This window comes from Filicampus tigris, chromosome 13 (assembly GCF_054856515.1).
Source record: "Filicampus tigris isolate MCC_2025a chromosome 13, RoL_Ftig_1.0, whole genome shotgun sequence".
Classification (NCBI taxonomy): Eukaryota; Metazoa; Chordata; class Actinopteri; order Syngnathiformes; family Syngnathidae; genus Filicampus; species Filicampus tigris.
This window is the reverse complement of record NC_141229.1, coordinates 16,507,759-16,525,512: the sequence shown is the minus strand read 5'-3', so window position 1 is coordinate 16,525,512 and position 17,754 is coordinate 16,507,759. Positions and strand designations below refer to the sequence as shown.

The following is a 17,754-nucleotide window of genomic DNA, read 5'->3' as shown; positions in this document are numbered from 1 at the left end:
TTTACAACAAAGATGTACATTGGCAAACTTTTTCTAATAATAATTTAAAAATCAACACTATGCAAATGCGAGACGATTAAACAAAATTCAGAGTTTAAATTTTTTTTGTCTGCAATATTTTCCTTTTTACTGAAAATGAATATCGGCTCAAAATATCGGTCATCGGCTTACTTGACTACTAATAATCGGTATCGTATCGGCCCTGAAAAAACATAATCGGTCTATCTCTACTAGTAGTGTTCTTCTCCGGAAACTTGCTCAAAGATTGCTACATACTGTATACATAATCATCCGCTAGTGCTTTTTTTGTTGTTGCAGTGAGCAAGTGAGGGAGATGGGTCTCCCCCACTCGCTTGGTCAAGTGGAGCATACCTTGGTTTGAAAAAGCTCTTATGCAATAGCAGAGGAGAGATTGTGTCTTGGCACTGCCAGCGGAATAGTGGTGCTGGTGTTAGATAAGAAACCTGGTGTACAATTTGGGCATCATCTAAGGCAGCAGTGGGGAGCCCACGGCCCATGGGCAATACACAGCCTGAAAGAGAATTTCATCAGGCCCGCAGTGAAATTCAAAAAACAAATTAAACCTCAGAGGAATTGCTTTCATTGTTGCATCACATTTTTTCATGCATTTAGTAAGGCTGTCAAGAGGACTTTAGGAAAAAGATCCCATCCTCTGATATAAGGCAAGGTGCCCATGTGATGCAAACCGTAGCTATTTTCTCCCCGGTGACTGCAAAAGCAGATGACAGATGAGTGTTCTTATTGTAACATTCTTTGCAATGAGCTAACATCCTCTTCCGTTTGACAGCCAAACATGGCCTGATGATTGTATCGCTCCAGGAAACACGGTCTTTGGTTACATTCACCTCTTTTTTTGGGGAAACAGTGTTAATTGAGCATGTTCAGAGAGTCAATATGGGATAGCCAGGGACCAGAATGTGTTGACACTGGCCGCATGCCAAACAACTGAACCAACATGACAAAGCTTAGGGAGTGCGAAATCAAGAAAAGAGATTATCTATCTTGGATATCAAGCCACCTCCTGCTCAAGTGGCGAGTGGGCTGGACTGAGAGAGGAGTGTTACTGAGGCTACTCAACACAATACTGAAACAACTGCTGCCAAAGACCCTCCGAAGAACTTCGGCTCTGTCACAAATGAGAACATGACGTCCCGGGCTGTTAACTCGAGCACGCGACTGAACGGTTGGAATAAACACAGCTAGCCACTCAAGTTCTCAGAGCCAAACCCCTAATCACTAACAAAGGTTGATGAAATATTATGTGTTAAACCTCCTTCCAATGTGCTCCACCCCTCCGCAAAAGAATAGTTTCCATTTAGAGTGATAATTCAAACAACCAAACTCATAATATGAAGATATTAACTCATTCACTGCCAGACATTTCCAGACCCTGATAAAAATAGAAAAAATATATAGAAATAAATTCCTGGGATTGAATGGCTGGACTGTGAAAAGACAAATATGTCAATGGCAGTGAATGAGTTAACTGCTAGCCCCTTTGTGGACGTAATTCCCACTTAATGCTCCCTTCACAATCACCCTCCCACCAGTCCAGAGTTAGTCCGCCATCCACATTATGTCAGCTGAGACAAGCCACACTACAGCCTCTGCTGTGACCCTGAACAGGATAAGCCGCACAGAAAATAGATGGATGGATCATCGACGGCCAAAATGCCATCATTTATGCCGAGAGGTTATACAAATAGATTGACTGGGGTGAATATGTTACACAACAGATAAAGCGCACACTTCCTAGCTTTTATCTTCAAGATGGCAAGTCAATCTATCCATCTCCATCCAAGTGAAGAGCAGGTGGGACATGGTGGAGTAAATGCGAATTTGCACCATCCATCATGGAGGAACAATACAAGACACACGGCGCCAAGTGAAACCCTCACGGTGAGCACTTTGGCCGTCGCACCAGCTGTGTTTGCCTTTCCAAAAGGCATAGTAAGTGACACCTGATGGCCACTGGACCATAGTAAGTAGGAATCAATCATGATTTTTATTGTCACTGTGATCGACCTGCGGGCCAGCTTTAAGCCACCGAGCGGGTGCATAGCAGGGCATTTCCATGTAAACAAGATTACTTGTTTACCATACAGAATGTGCAAACATGTTTTATAGGAAAAGCTATCACAAACACAAATGTGCCTCAGAATAACTCACTTCAACAATGTTCTCCATCAATGTCAACGCATCAACTTCCCATATGTGTGTCAGTACACCAGGATTTGCTCCTCTTTCCGCATACCGTATTTTCCAGACTACAAGCCGCAACTTTTTTCCTAGGTTTTGAGCCATGCGGCTTATAGTCCGGTGCGGCTATTCTGTGGATTTTTCTTCCGCCGCTCGGGGCGCTCTAACCGGAATTACAGTACAATTCAATACAATACATTTGCCATTAACTGGATGTGACTACAGGTGGAGGAGTTCAATAGGCGAGGGCGCTATGCACTAGATTTAAAGCACATTTTCTTTGGAAAACTGTTTTTTCAAAGTCAAGAGAAAAATCTCTTACCTTCCTTGGCAGATTTTTCACTTGACAGGAAAAAACTATTGTCAGAAGAAAAGAAATTCAAAACCTAAAAAATCTCAAAAAGAAGACAAGATGAATGCCACAGCACTAAGACATGAGTATTATTTATTAAAATAATGGTAAAGCCGTGTTGAGGAACTCCTTTTGGGCCATTTAAACCAAAAATCTAAACACTCTGGACACACGATTAGGTATGTATGCGTAATCAAACTGATGCAAATTAAGAGCAATACAAAATGCCTTCATAAAGATCATTTTGGGAAGCGTATTAGGAACAGCCCTCGGTATGATGCCGTACAGTTCTGCGCAACTGCAACCACAATAATTCCTTGTTTTTCCACCTCTATTAAGCGTCAATCACCACTGACTATCATCTTAATAAATCACATTTGATTTGTGATGTAGATCTCGCAATGGATCAAATCAGAGGCTTCAGGTGTACCAAATGTTGTAGATGGTGAGTCATTGCAAAAAGCTACCTCCCTCCTATTTTTTCCACCTACATCAACTGCAATCATCCACCTGGAACCTTTTAATCCTGCACCTTGTGACAAATGTTTAAAGCCGCCATCCTCTTTCAGTCTTCATTTTTTTTGCACAGCTTACAGACCATCCTTTTTTTTGCAGGTGACCCTGAAGGTGTGCTTTAATCTCCCCCAAAGGCTTGAGGCTGTTAAGAGAGCACGACTTGGCACACCTTGCTCTATTGGATCAGACCTTTCTCCGCTGCCGAGCTTGGACAGAAGGTTTGCGTTTGTGTAGCAGCAGATACCAAATGTGTGGCTTGACTGAGCAAATCCTCTCAAAGTGGACACATGCGTGAGTGTGGGTTCACAAACTTTTAAATAAAGTTTCAGAGTCACTGAATTATGCATCAAGTCAAATACGAAGGCTATTTCTTTACTGCCACTAAAAGCCATGACAGTACTATCAGGGTTGTGTTGCCTCTGTGCAAACTCAGGTCAAAGCCAGTTCATGTGTCTTTTAGGTGACCTTCACTTGCTAAATGACAAGTCTTGGGCCAAGACGCTGTCAGCAACAGCCTCTAGTTAAGCGTCTTTTTATAGTAACCTCTCCAGATGCTGCTGCATGAACACAAGACAAATAGAATCCAAACCACAGCCGCAAAAAATAGAAACACACAAGTCACCATCACACCGGCCTCACTCGACCGTCTACACTGCAAGAAGAAGCCGGGTGCCATAAAAGGACAATCACTTGTAAACATTTAGTCCAAATTAATTCATGTTAAATCAGTCTGGAAGATGTGTGCACCACCTCCAACTTAAAGGACACCGTATGACAGCGAGCACAGATGTTAGCCATGCCTGATATGTCACATGCACACCTTGCCATATATGGAGAAAAATGCAGAGGGGAGAAGACATGAAACATTGGTGACTTCAGAATTAACGGCGGTTCAAACTTCCTAATAGGCTGCAGAAGCGTTGGAACAATCCCCCCCTAAAATCCTGCTGGCCACACAGACCATCAAAAGAGAAGTAAAGTTATTTTCCACCATCCATTAGCCTGCACCACCATGCATAATTCACACTAAATGAACTGACATTAACAACAAGAGTGATGTGCATGATGGAGGTTTATGTGGTAATGATGTCACTGCTTCAAATGTCCGGGACCACCCACGAAGGAAAATGGCTGACATTACGACTCTCTCTCTCTCTCTCTTTTTTTTTTTTTGTTGTTTTTTAAATCACGAGTCAACATATCTGACAGCGGCCTCCTCCTCCTCCTGTCACAAAAGAGAACAACCAGAAGCATCACATGCTTTCCACTAGAAGGAAATTGTGGGTCACACTCAATCGCCGTCACAAGGAAAAATGAAATAATACAAACATCATGTTCCGTGTGGTGGATAACATTTCCTCACCTCAAAAATGTGAACCACATAGACAAAAATAAGAACACGGTGCCACAACTTCTGACCCACCAAGTTTAGTTTCCACAGTTAAAACAGGGAGCACACACATACACACAAGAAATACAACAATTATGGAAGTCGATTACGATTTCTTTATGGTCCATTAACCAGGCAGAAACAATGAGGCTGGTCGCTCCTAACAGACATTGTTTAGTATCTTACTCTGGTGCTCGTGCCGGCTCAGTCCAATTCCAGTGCAAATGAGGTAAACACTAAACGCTATTCTCGCAACTTCAATGGCTCATAAACCAATCACTAATGATGCTAATTAGGACATAAATATCCCAAAAGAGAGAATCAGCACACACTACTGGATGGCGTCCAAGCAGAACCTTTAAAGAGATTACTCCCAACCATTAGCCAGTGCTTTTATTTTTACATCCTCCTTGTCATGCATGGTTCAAACTGTAGAACGGTCACAGTTGTGGGTTGCCAAGGCGAAAAGGGCCAAAATGCCAAAAGGCAGCCCTTCCTGGCGCTATTTGCTCTGGTCAGGCCCCTCACATCAGGGGGGTGCCCTTTTGTGTGCTCTGTATGAGCCCCGAGAGCCTTTTGCAAGCAGCACACAGCCAAACAACAATAGAGACCAACTAAATCACATTCTAATACAACTAGTGGCCATGTCCCGTGATTGAGTGGAAGGGCCAATGCACCCATAAATCAGCGAGGAGAGTGACATCACTATGAGATAAATGTTCATGATCTCCTGAGCTCATACTTGAATGGAATAACCTCCCCAAATACATTTTCATTTTCTATCATGCTTATCTTTGTTTTTGTCACGGGTGAGCTGCAGCCTAGCCTAGCTGGTTTTGGCCGAGAGGCGGGGTACACCCAGGAGTAGTCTGCAGTCACTCACAGGTCACATAGTGTAAAAACAAACGACCATTTTAAACGTATATACACCTATAGGAAATGAGTATTTGCGAGATTTTTTAGGGTGTGCCACGCAAGCGCGGGGAAAACATGCAATCTCCACGAAGGAAGATTCGAACCCCAAATTTAAGAGCCGTGAGGCAGATATAGCAAACCACTAGACCACACCATGCTGCAATACACATTACACGGACTTATGAACCAATTTTACATTAGGATATTAATGGGTTTTTTTAAATACCACGCATTTTTCAATGAATACATTGTATCGAAGTATGGAAAAAGTGTAAGCAAAGACAGAGTTAAGGCGAGTATAAATAAAAGTTTGTTTTAGCTATGTCGAACGATGCAAACTGAGCCTGCACTGAAACACTTGTTGGTCAAACATGGTTAATCATGTTTTGTCGAGCAATGTTATACAAACAGTTATAATTAAGGAAAAAAACACTCCCTAATATTGGATAACACTTTGATGAGCATTAATATGTTTGCAATGCGAGACGACATATTCATTAAATTGAACCGAACAAAGCGCGCGCGATAGTAAAATAAGTTGCACACTCACCGTTTAGTGTTTCCTCAGCTCAAACATACTGTAAACCTCCTCACGGCGTCTAAACATAAGCTTGTTGTATTTAGAAGTAACAAAAACAACGTGCTAGCTCGGTATGTTACTTCCACGGGTCGTGTTGCTTCCAGACAGGACAGAGAGCGCGGAGACCTCGCCGACTCCTCCCAGACATTGTGGGGGGAAAACTCCTCCTTCCCGCGGACGGACAGCATGAAGAGGGGCCAAGGCCCTGCTACTGACTTCTTTCCTACCTTTTCATATTCATGAAAACACGCGTGAACGTATTCACGAATTCAATCTGTTTGCATTCTTATGATTTATTAAGTCCACCGCTTATTTTACAAAGCACTCATGAAAACAGCAGCCTAGATACGAGAAGCAGCTGCCTGCTGTGTCACGTTACAATTTAGAAAATTAATTTAGCTTTTATTTTAATATACTGTAAACAGTATTAGTAGTAGTGGTAGTAATAGTTGTGGGACAATCTAAAATAAAATATTTAAAAAAAACATTAATGGCACTTATGGAAAACCACAATCAATAGTCACCAAATGTATGTGCTTCTCTCTACTCATGCCCACTTAAACCTCTGAAATTATTAAAACAATCACCCTAATGTTTTGGAATTTTTTGGACATTAATGTTGGAAAAATACCACCAATCGTGACAAAAAATTGGTTTTAGCTATGTTGAATGATGCAAACTGAGCCTGCACTGAAACACTTGTTGGTGACAAAATGACAAGATTTCCCAAACATGACATTCTGGCAGAATGCTAAGTCAGGTTGAAATAGCGACTTCAACGCACTAACAATTTTCAAAATCGAAAGATGGTGATGTGCACATCTCTACTCATGCCCACTTCAACCTAAATGACTGCCCTAAATGTTTTTCTTCTCCATATTCTTTAAAATTACTTGATGTCAAGGATTTGCAATCGAGCTTCACCAAAATTTATGTGGACATCTCTACTTATGCCATCTTGCCAACAACGGCTGAAAATGTTAGAATGATTGCACCAGTATTTTGGATTTTATGGATATTAAAGTCTTCCTCTCCATAGGCACGCACTAGAGCTTAAAGTGGCAGTCAACTCACAAAAATTATTTGCAGTAATTTGTTCTATGCACCTTCATGAGTCAAAACATGACATTCTGATTATTGTTGCGTTTGTGGAATATGAGTTAAGCAGCAAAATCCACCTGGTTTTAACCATCTCAGGGGGTAGCCATTTTGTCACTTCTTTGAAAATGACATCACAGTTGCTCAGGGCTGAGATAACGACCAATCACGGCTCAGCTTCAGAAAACAGGTGATCCGTGATTGGTCGTTACCTGAGCCCTGAGCAACTGCGATGTCATTTTCAGTCGACAGCAAGTGGCAAAATGGCCGCCCCCCCGAAATGGACAAAAACGGGTGGATTTTACTGCTTAACTCATATCCCACATGTGCAATATTAATCAGAATGCCTTGTTTCGATTAGTTGGCGTGCATAGAATATATTCTTGAAAATATTTGTTTTAGGTTGACTCCCTCTTTAATGTGGCTTAATGAGGAAAACCCGTAATGTCCAAAAATGTTTAAGTATTTAAGATATTGTGGCGATTGTTTTCATAATTTCAAAGATTGAAGTGGCCAGATCAGGGGCGGAGCTATGGGTGGGCCTGCGTGTGCACAGGCCCACCCGGATTGACAGACTGCTCACCCAGTGAGATTCATGACAAAATATATACTTTTCATTTTTTAGTAAATTATTATTCAATTATTTTTGAATTTGTGTTTTGGTGTATGTTTTTTTTTATATTAAGAATGGCATAACTGTGGTTTTCTAAGGAAAATCTGAACTTCATATCATTCAGTGTGTCATTTTTTACAATATACAATGTGTCGGAACAGGAGCATTGTGTTCAGTGAGAGAAATATTCAGGCCCACCCTGATTTTTCCAGGCCCACCCATTAGCCACGTTCTGGCTCCGCCCCAGGGCCGGATGTATCAATGTCAACATACATTTTGCCTGACGATTGATTGCCGTTTTCTGATATTCAGATGCTTTTCTGTATATTTAGCATCTATGGAGAGGAAAGGATGTAATATCCATCCATCCATCCATCCATCCATCAAATCCAAAATCTCAGGGGGAACATCCTGATATTTTGAAGGTTGAAGTGGGCAGAAGTACAGATGTCCACATAAATGTTGGTGTCAAATAGTTCTGACAATTAAGCAAAACTTAGACCTACTGCACATTAAGCGTTTTGGACTGTCCTGTTGCAGTAGTTCTGTTTTTTTCTGCATAACCGTAATCAGTAAATAGCATCTATGTTATACAAGTAAAATGACAAGATTTCCCCAAAATGACAGAATGCTAAGTCAGGTTGAAATAGCGACTTCAATGCACTAACAATTTTCAAAATCGAAAGATAATTTCTGGCGAAATTGTTGTGTTTCTAGCAAGGCTTGAAATATGACTTTTTTTTTCTTTGCAAGGCAATTTTTGAAAATGAATGATTTCATTTGAAGAGCAACTTTCTAACTTTGTGGAGCATTTTTTCCCCCAGATTAATACCAGGAAACTAAGCAACAGTTTTATTGAACAATAAACATACAGTATGACAATATAATGAAGAATTGTTTTGTTTTTGTTTTTGTTTTGTTATTTTAGAATCAGCAGCTTATATATTGTTTTAATTCACATTGTGTATAGCAGTACACTTTATTTTCTTGTCTGGAAGCAAAACAAAATATATTCTAAAAAAGCTTTGCTTTACTGTAATTTCATAAAAGAAAATGTATTACAATTATTACAAAAATATTCCTTTATTTATTTGCTTTGAAGTTACAAAAAATCAAGCACAAAAACTGAACTATTTTCAACTGAATTTTTAATATATTTAGCTTTTATCTTTTCTGCTAAACTAATTTAAAGTGAAACAACTCCGAACCACTCCAAAACACAACAAATTATACATTTACACATGTAAAACAAAAAGAGAGAGGGAAAAAAACTGCATCCAGATAACTTTTGAATAGTTAAGATTGGCAGTGAGAGAAAAAAAGTGCCTCTGCTTTGAGCAGCTGGTTCCTGTTTCTTCTGTCAGATAATATATATTCTCTCAGGAAGGACTGACATGGCTACAATGCACCGTCTCCGTCCAACATCAACCAGCAAGAGTTGCATTTGAGACACTGATCATCGAATATGGTTTCATTGTTTTTTTTTTCCTTGCAGACTCTACGTTCTGCATTCATTTGTATTGTCGATAAAATTGGAATGTGTCCAGATGTAACTCCTTTTCTTGTGGTCCCTCATTTTCTTCACTATTCCTTACTAGCTCTTCTCTGTGCCTAACTGCCTCCACTTAGGCTCCGTGCAGTCAGTGACTAATTGACAATTAGTCTTAAATTGACAATCATGTGCGGACAACGCTCCCAATACACATCACTACTTTTGATGGCTGGCATTTGATTTTCAGTTTTGTATTCAATGTGTATTAATGAGGCGCGAAATACACATTTTGACCCACAAATTGTGATGTGAAACACTTATGTGTCTCAACATATCTCCTTCACCCTTAGGAATTAAACTATGTCATGTACTTTAGTCATCAATTGTTTTTTCATGAATTTATTTATTAAAGAGTATTTTAGAGGCGAAGTGCTCATATTATTAGTATTATTTTTTTTTTTCACAAAGATGGCATACACTTGACATGTTCCTAGTTATACATTTTCCAATCTATTTGAGCGAGAACTGAGAAACTTCAGATGTAACGGCAAAGACACAACACAATGAAAAATGGCCATCATACAGTAAACATTATTATTATTACTTTATTATAGCATTAGGTACAGTTTCTTTTTCATTTAATTTCAGCTATACTGTACATTGACCAGTGGTGTGCAGTCAAGGCATTCAAGGCCTTCTCTGCTTGACTTTAACCCTGTCGTACTGACTACATTTACAACGCACAAAAGTAGATGAATTTCCAACAATCTGTTATCTTAATTTCATTCCATCTGTCTTGCCTGCACAGCTTCCGGAGGTGTAAAGTGTATGTAGATTTTTTTTTCCATTTTTGGCCAATCGGATTTCAGCTCTTATGTGTTGCCATGTAAATGTAATCTGCCTGTGGCCCTCACAATCCAGAGTGATGGCTTCAAACACACGCACACACACACACTTCCACCATTAAAATGGCTTTTTTTTTAACCAATCAGATATTATATTCACCACTCTTCAGCTTTGCAAAGCCTGAGATTGACATCAGCATTTTTATGTCCTGTGATTGTTTGAGCTGAATGGTCTGCTGAGTTCATTGCTTTGATTGGTTGAACTAAATGGGCGGCACGGTGGTCGACTGGTTAGCACGTCCGCCTCACAGTTCAGAGGTCGTGGGTTCGATCCCGGCTCTGGCCTCCCTGTGTGGAGTTTGCATGTTCTCCCCGTGCCTGCGTGGGTTTTCTCCGGGCACTCCGGTTTCCTCCCACATTCCAAAAACATGCATGGTAAGTTGATTGGACACTCCAAATTGGCCCTAGGTGTGATTGTGAGTGCGGATGTTTGTCTCTGTGTGCCCTGCGATTGGCTGGCAACCAGTTCAGGGTGTCCCCCGCCTACTGCCCAAAGACAGCTGGGATAGGCTCCAGCACGCCCCGCGACCCTTGTGAGGAGAAGCGGTACAGATAATGGATGGATGGATGGATGGTTGAACTAAATATGTGCGCAAAAAATGTATTTATAGGGGAGGATGATGTCGGACATGATTAGAAATTCCTTTTCATGGCGCACTTTAAGAAAAAAAAAAGGACATTGTGAACGTAGTTCAAACAGCACCATTGCTGGCTGGCTTGCTTCAAGCCAGAAAAATATTTTTTTGGGCTACTTTCAGAGCAACATTCATGAGTGCAACCAGTTAGCTTTACACAGACAGGCGGGAGCAAAGAAAGGAGGCCTGCATTAGCATCTCTGGTAAGAACAATGTATTGTTTTATGTTTTTGTCATATTATTAGATATATTTTTTTATAAATTCATGAAAATGCCCAGTTGTAATTGTTTTTCATGGGACCAATTAGCATGTGTTTAATTTGACTGGCGTTTTGCGCGACAAATGAGAGGCGGAGTGCAGGCCGTGTTGCTAACGGCTTGTGACTTGGACACTGGCGGGAGAAAACGTGGAAGAGAAGGCAAGTAGCTGCTTAAATTAGATGAAATGAAGCCCCTGTTGAATAAGCAACCAACACGACATTCATTCCCGTTCATTCGTCTGTGTTTCACCGCCGTGGTTGAAGTCACTGGACCAAGATGTGTGTTCCGTTTACCAGTTAAACAAGCCAAATACAACTGCAGTCAGTTCGCCCCAGACTAAAGGTTCTGAGATGAGGACGTTGACGACACACCAAAAAGGTAAACAGTGTGAAAACTCGCACGTACATGTCTCAGTGTCTAATAAAGGTGCCAGTCGCAGATTTCAAAGCTTATACTGACACAGTAAAACAAGAAAAAACGCTGCATGAGGAGAAAGATCATCTGCAAAGTTGACTGAATTCCTTAATTGTTACACTTGGGAACACATTATGGGGAATAAAACAATTGTGAGTAAGAAAACTGAAGACTGATGTGACATTTTTTTTCTTTGTTCAATTAATATCCTTGTGAGACTACTGTTTTATTAATCACATTGTTCCACTGAAAAGATTTCTTTGTTCAAGCTGGATTTTCTACAAAAGAGGTATTATTTAGAACATTGTCAGATTATTTATTTGTCAAGTACGACTTCAAAAGAGAACTTCTGGTTATGTTTTTTTTATTATTATTATTTTCTACCCATACGGAAGAGGCATATTTAAAATGTCATTTCTTTTGGTACATGTTAGATATGGCAATAATATCCATATTGCAATATGCATATATTGCATGTTTATCCAATATAGTACAGTCCTACTTTAAATATGTAAGTGTCCTCTTTTTTGGAAATCAAATTATGGTCACACTAGGCTAAATAAAATAAATATTTTTAAATATGTTTTAATAAAATTTAGTTGATAAAATTCAATTTTTATTCAGGTTAGCTTGCTTCTAGACAGCTAACCTGTCTATATATATATATATATATATATATATATATATATATATATAATTTGTCATAATATATGTCATTTTCCTCCCCTTTCTAGTTCTTGCTAGTGCTGCTGCGGTCTGAGGTCACCATTAGCTTTGTTTTTGTGTGCCTTTTTCACAGCAGTCAGTGTGACTTGTAAAACATGAACTAATAGGACATAGCGGGCTTACCCAAATGAATGCCCGGAACTTTGTAAAGGAATGCTGCATGAAGGAATAAACAATTATATTTCAATACATTATTTTTGGCAATGATCTAGATAAGTGTGCAATCTTTATTATTCATCGATTTTTTTTTTTTTTACTATGAGTCACTGTGATTGTAACTGTCCAAATCCATGATTTATACTGGCCACTCCCATCCGTCCCTCATCCATAGGCCACTACCTTTGGTGACCTTTTTTGACATTTGGCATCAATAGAATTGTTCACCGACCCCTCACGAGCATCATAAATGCGCCTTCCATCTGTTTGACATCCTCTGTTAACCAGGAAGTCATTTGCTAGCTAACAAAGAGATGAAGAAACACAAATATGACGCTCCACTCATTTTGTTGTTAATTTCTGTTCAAACATTTCTAAATAGAGTAGTTTGTGTGACGTTCCAGGTTTATGTGGTTCTTCTAAATTTGCTAAAAAACCAACACTAATGATAAAATATGATGCAAAGTACTATGCTAAATGTGTCATACATACTGGACTATATTCATTTTTAGTTTTACCCTATTATAATGTTATAAAATATTATTTTAGAGAATTTCCATCTTAGAGATATGCTTATTATAATGATCCTCATCTGTTTCAATGTCGTGTATCCACGTTTTAGTGTTTTAATAACACATTTCATGTGGTCTCCTGCTGTCAGGTGCTCAGTGAGTAAAAGGCTTTGTCTGTCACATGGATCAATGAGCCGATAAAAAACAGGTTTGGTCTCCTCAGACGATCAATCCGCATGCATGTGTTGAAAGAATGCATTGTTATTCATGCGGCAAATGTATGAGAAGCATTCTTCACCTTTCATTTTCCCTTGACCCTGTTGTAAGAACTTCTTTCATGGTACCCATACACCCAGTGTTGTGTAATGCTGCTTTTTGGACAGGAATTCCAAGCCCAGCTAGCCAGACCCATCCTGACTACATATACGTATTAATTTATTAGCTTATTGGAACAAATATCAATGACATGGCCTCATTTATTAGCGCTCCACTGGGAGGCCGAGCTTCTATGCTTATCTCCGCAAGGCATCATACGTCAATAAAGCATGGCTGTGCATCTTTACATCTTCTCACCACAATTCTACTGGATTTAGCAGCTCTGCTAACCAAGTCAACAAGTCAAAGGGGTACAAAGCCTTTCACACAAAACAGTTGTGAAGTTGACGAAATTTACCTGTGACCTTAAAGTGGAAGTCAACCCAAAAATATTTTTTTTCAAGAATATGTTCTATGCAAGCCCACTAGTTGAAACAAGACATTATGATAAATATTGCGTTTGTGGAATAAGACTTAATCCACCCATTTTTAGCCATCTCTGAGGGCGGCCATTTTGTCACTTCTGTCAATTGAAAATGACACGAGCAGTTGTGATTTTCAGTCGACAGAAGTGACAAAATGGCCTCCCCCAGAGATGGCTAAAAAAAAAAAGAACACACAATATTTATCAGAATGCCGTGTTACAACTAGTGGGCCTGCTGGGAAAATGTTCTTGAAAAAAATATGTTTGGTTTGATTTCCCACTTTAAGGGTAAGACATGTATAGAAAATGGATGAATGTTTATATAGTTTATTGTCAGAGACTGGAAAAGGCCACTGAAAGTCTATAATATGCATAACAGACTAATGGCTCATTTGTAGGTTCAGGCCAACCAACTGCTTGACCCCTGGTGTCTCATTTAAGCATATTTTAAATACATGTCTGCGCATATGTGAATTTTAAAAATATATTTTTTAAATTCTTTTTAATATACTGTTCATTTTCAGTTGAAAACAGCAATGTGTAAATAAGATTCCGAAGGAACAGAGGAATCCATCCCATCCCTTATTGAATAAATTACTGATTAGGAAGTGTGCCTTAATACTGTTAGCCATATATAAATTGTAAGTGAAGCTCAATCCGGTGATTAAAGCCTGCCTTAACTACAATTGGTGCAAGAGGCGGTTGGGTCACACATTGTCATTGATTTCTCATTAGTAAGGACCTTGGGAAGCTGCTTACTTTATCAGTTGAATCAGAACTGCCATGTTCAATTAAAAGCCTTTGTTTTTTTCATGCCTTATCTTTACCCCGCCCTTCTGTCACCTCTCCTGTGTAACTTCTTTTGTCTTTGCTGTGAGCCGCTGCAATCGCCTCTTTCATGTTGTTATTGCTGTATTTAGACACGTCAAAAGAGTTGTTGCTGGGTGTGTCTGATTGCAATCACACACACACACACACGCATACTCAACTTCCTTGTGTTTGTGGCCACTTTCTTGCCTACAGAGACCTACTGTCCCAGACATTTCTATCACAGAGAGCCGTTAAAAGCACACAGATGGAAATTGCAAGGACAGGCTCCTCATACAGTCCAAATCATAGTTGGATCAAACTGTACTATAGCAATTAGGGTGAGGAAAATCAATTACCATCTACCCAATTCACACACATGCCCGCATACGATTATAAACCTATTACAGTGCTCGTATGGGCAGAACAAAGTGGTGGCAGTCGGAAAGCCTGAAGACAGTGGGTGTTCAGAGAACTCTTTTGAGGAAGAATGAGTCAAGGTGCTAATATGTGTGTGTGTGTGCGTGTGCGTGAGTGTGTGTGAGAGAGGGAGAGAGAGAGAGAGAGAGAGAGAGAAAGAGAGAGAGAGAGAGACCATTATATGGAGAGGTTTTTTTTCCTTAAAAAGGGAGTAAGCTTATTATTAAGTAAATTTTGTCATTAAGACATCCATCCATTTTCTAGTGTATCCTTATTTCTCCTTCCTGAACTGTCACCTTAGGGGTTTGTGTGCCCCAGTGATCAGAGGAGCTACTGTAAGTTGTCTGGGGCTCTATGCCTGTGGCAGGGTCACCCATGGCAAACAGGTCCTAGGCGAGGGACCAAACAAGATGTAGTTTTCCCTCACATGGACACAGGTCACCGGGTCCCCCTCCTGGAGCAAGGAGCAGAGGCGTGGATCGTTACTGAGCACCTGGTTGTCTGGCCTGCACACTGGGCACAGCCTGAAGAGGCAATTTGAGTCCCCCTTCCCACTGGCTCGCTATCTGTGGGCCAAGGTCAGGGGTCGGGTGCATAGAGACCCTGGTGAGGTGGTCGAGCCTGTCGTGGCAGAAATCCCCAAGCCCCTTGGTGGGCGCCGAAAGTGAGGGATGCTGTCAAATTGAAGAAAAGGTCCGGGTGGGCCTTTTTGGCCTGACAAACTCCAGAGGCAACTGGTGGGTACCGGCATCCTTAAAGGCTCTGGATGTTGTGGGCTCTCCTGGTTGGCACGCCTCTACCACATCATTATTAGGGACAGTGATCTCTGGATTGGCCTTCCAGGGTGATGGGCCCCCTTTTTAAGAAGAGGGTCTGGAGGGTTCCAACCACAGGTTGATCACAGTCCTCAGCCTACCTGACCACTCACTCACGGGTGCTGTAGAGGAGGTTCTGTCAGGAAGTTGAATCTCAGATTCAAGAGGAGCAATGTGGTTTTCTTCCTGGCCGTGGAAAAGTGGACCAGCTCTAGACCCTTGGCAGGGTCTTTGAGGGTGCATGGAAGTTTGCCCAAAAAGTCTACATGTGCTTTGTTAACTTGGAAAAATGCGTTCACCTATGTTCCCTGAGGGATTTTGTAGGTGACCAGAACCGGACGCCCTAATATGGGCTGTTTGGTCCTTTTAGAACAAGTGTCAAAGTTTGGTCGACATTGCCTGCAATACATCTGAACCGTTTCTAGTCAGCCACCAAGGCTGTCCTTTGTCACAGATTTGTTCCTAACTTTTATGGACAGAATTTCTAGGCATTCGAGGCGTTGAAGCTGTCCGGCTTGATGAACTCAATGTTATTATTATCCATCCATTATCTATACCGCTTCTCCTCACAAGGGTCGCGGGGCGTGCTGGAGCCTATCCCAGCTGTCTTCAGGCAGTAGGCGGGGAACACCCTGAATTGGTTGCCAGCCAATCGCAGGGCACACAGAGACAAACAACCACACTCACAATCACACCTAAGGGCAATTTAGAGAGTCCAATCAACTTACCATGCATGTTTTTGGAATGTGGGAGGAAACCGGAGTACCCGGGGAAAACCCACGCTGGCACGGGGAGAACATGCAAACTCCACACAGGGAGGCCGGAGCCGGGATCGAACCCACAACCTCTGAACTGTGAGGCGGACGTGCTAACCAGTCGACCACCGTGCAGCCCACTCAATATTATATCCTTGCTTTTTTCAGTTGGGGTGTTCTGTTAGCTGTATCCAGCCATGATCTTTAACTCTCACTGTTCGGTTTGCAGCAGAGTGTGAAGCGACTAGGATGAGAATCAGCACCTCCGAATCTGAGAACATGGTAGTCAGTCGGAAAAGGGGGGGACTATGGGCTCCTCTTAAGTCTCTTAATTGCAACAATCATTGCTGCTCGCTCCTCAAAATATTGAAAGTGACCCAAAGTTGTTCTGACACAACCATCAAACTACTTTGCTTAACCAACCACCCCTTTCTAAGTTTTGGGCTATTTTCTCAAATGCATTTGGACACATAAAGAAAATAAAAACCTTTTGATGGTTCTTCAAAGTTGTTTGCATTCAATGTAATACCTAAAGCAACACATCACTAATTTCAGACATATTTACAAGTCACTCTAAATATACGCTGCGTGCATGGGCAGGCGGAGAGAAAGCGTGGGAGTCAAGCTTTGGTTGGGCCAATCACGATCGTCTTTGCATCCGCAAAGTTGTGATACATAACGGTTTTCATCTTTGACTTTCATTTAATCCTTCTTGTAACATAAAGTTGAAAAGCTGCCATTTGTGGTGATAGTAATAACTCTACCATGCAGGAACTTGGCATGCTTGCACTGCGGCACGGGGTGGCAGTAGTAACTCTGCTGTGCAGATGGTTCATTTGGAACAAATATCAATGACATGGCGTCATCTCCATTTAATGACAACATCGAAGAGCAATCATTTCATTTCCCCAACACATTTCTACCTCCTCCTGTCTCACTCCTCTGTCAATCTCCTTGCTCTTGGATGGATTTTCTGGTGGGAGATGCTAGCAGGTAAACAGAGAAGCGAGGACCTAGGAAGTTGCAATTGGAGGAATTAGATGAGCCCTATGTCTCTCGGTTGGCCCGGCCACGCCTCAGGATGCCCCTGCAAGAGGTGTTCTAAGTGACTGAGGAGATAGAAGTCTTCCCTGCTTTAGGTGCTGACCCCAGAACCCGAATCCGGAGAAGTCGAAAAAGATGGATGCATGGTTGGATGGATGGATGGTTTGATGGATGGATGGATGGATGGATGGATGGATGGATGGATGGTATCCTCATTAGGGTCGCGGGTAAACTGGAGTCACAGTCACAGCTGACTGTGGGTGTTGGCGCCAACCAATAGCAAGGAATATACAGTAGATTAGATAGATTGATTAGAAAATTATATAATATTTGGAAACATGGGAGAAAGCTTGAATAGCCAGGGAAGTGTGTGTGTAAAATCTTTTTTA

General features: G+C 41.1%; 2 protein-coding genes across 3 annotated transcripts in view; both read right to left on the bottom strand.

Annotated features, from left to right (window-relative positions):
- Window positions 1–5,997, bottom strand: part of tiam2a (TIAM Rac1 associated GEF 2a) — a 74,982-nt gene extending 68,985 nt beyond the window's left edge. The window contains exon 1 of one of the 2 annotated variants that reach the window (XM_086050637.1): window positions 5,944–5,997. The gene's annotated coding sequence lies outside the window, so the exon portion shown is untranslated. The remainder of the gene's footprint in view (window positions 1–5,943) is intronic. The other variant, XM_086050639.1, reaches the window with a different exon arrangement.
- scaf8 (SR-related CTD-associated factor 8) overlaps window positions 1–17,754 on the bottom strand; it is a 96,097-nt gene that overhangs the window by 19,821 nt on the left and 58,522 nt on the right. The window lies entirely within an intron of this gene.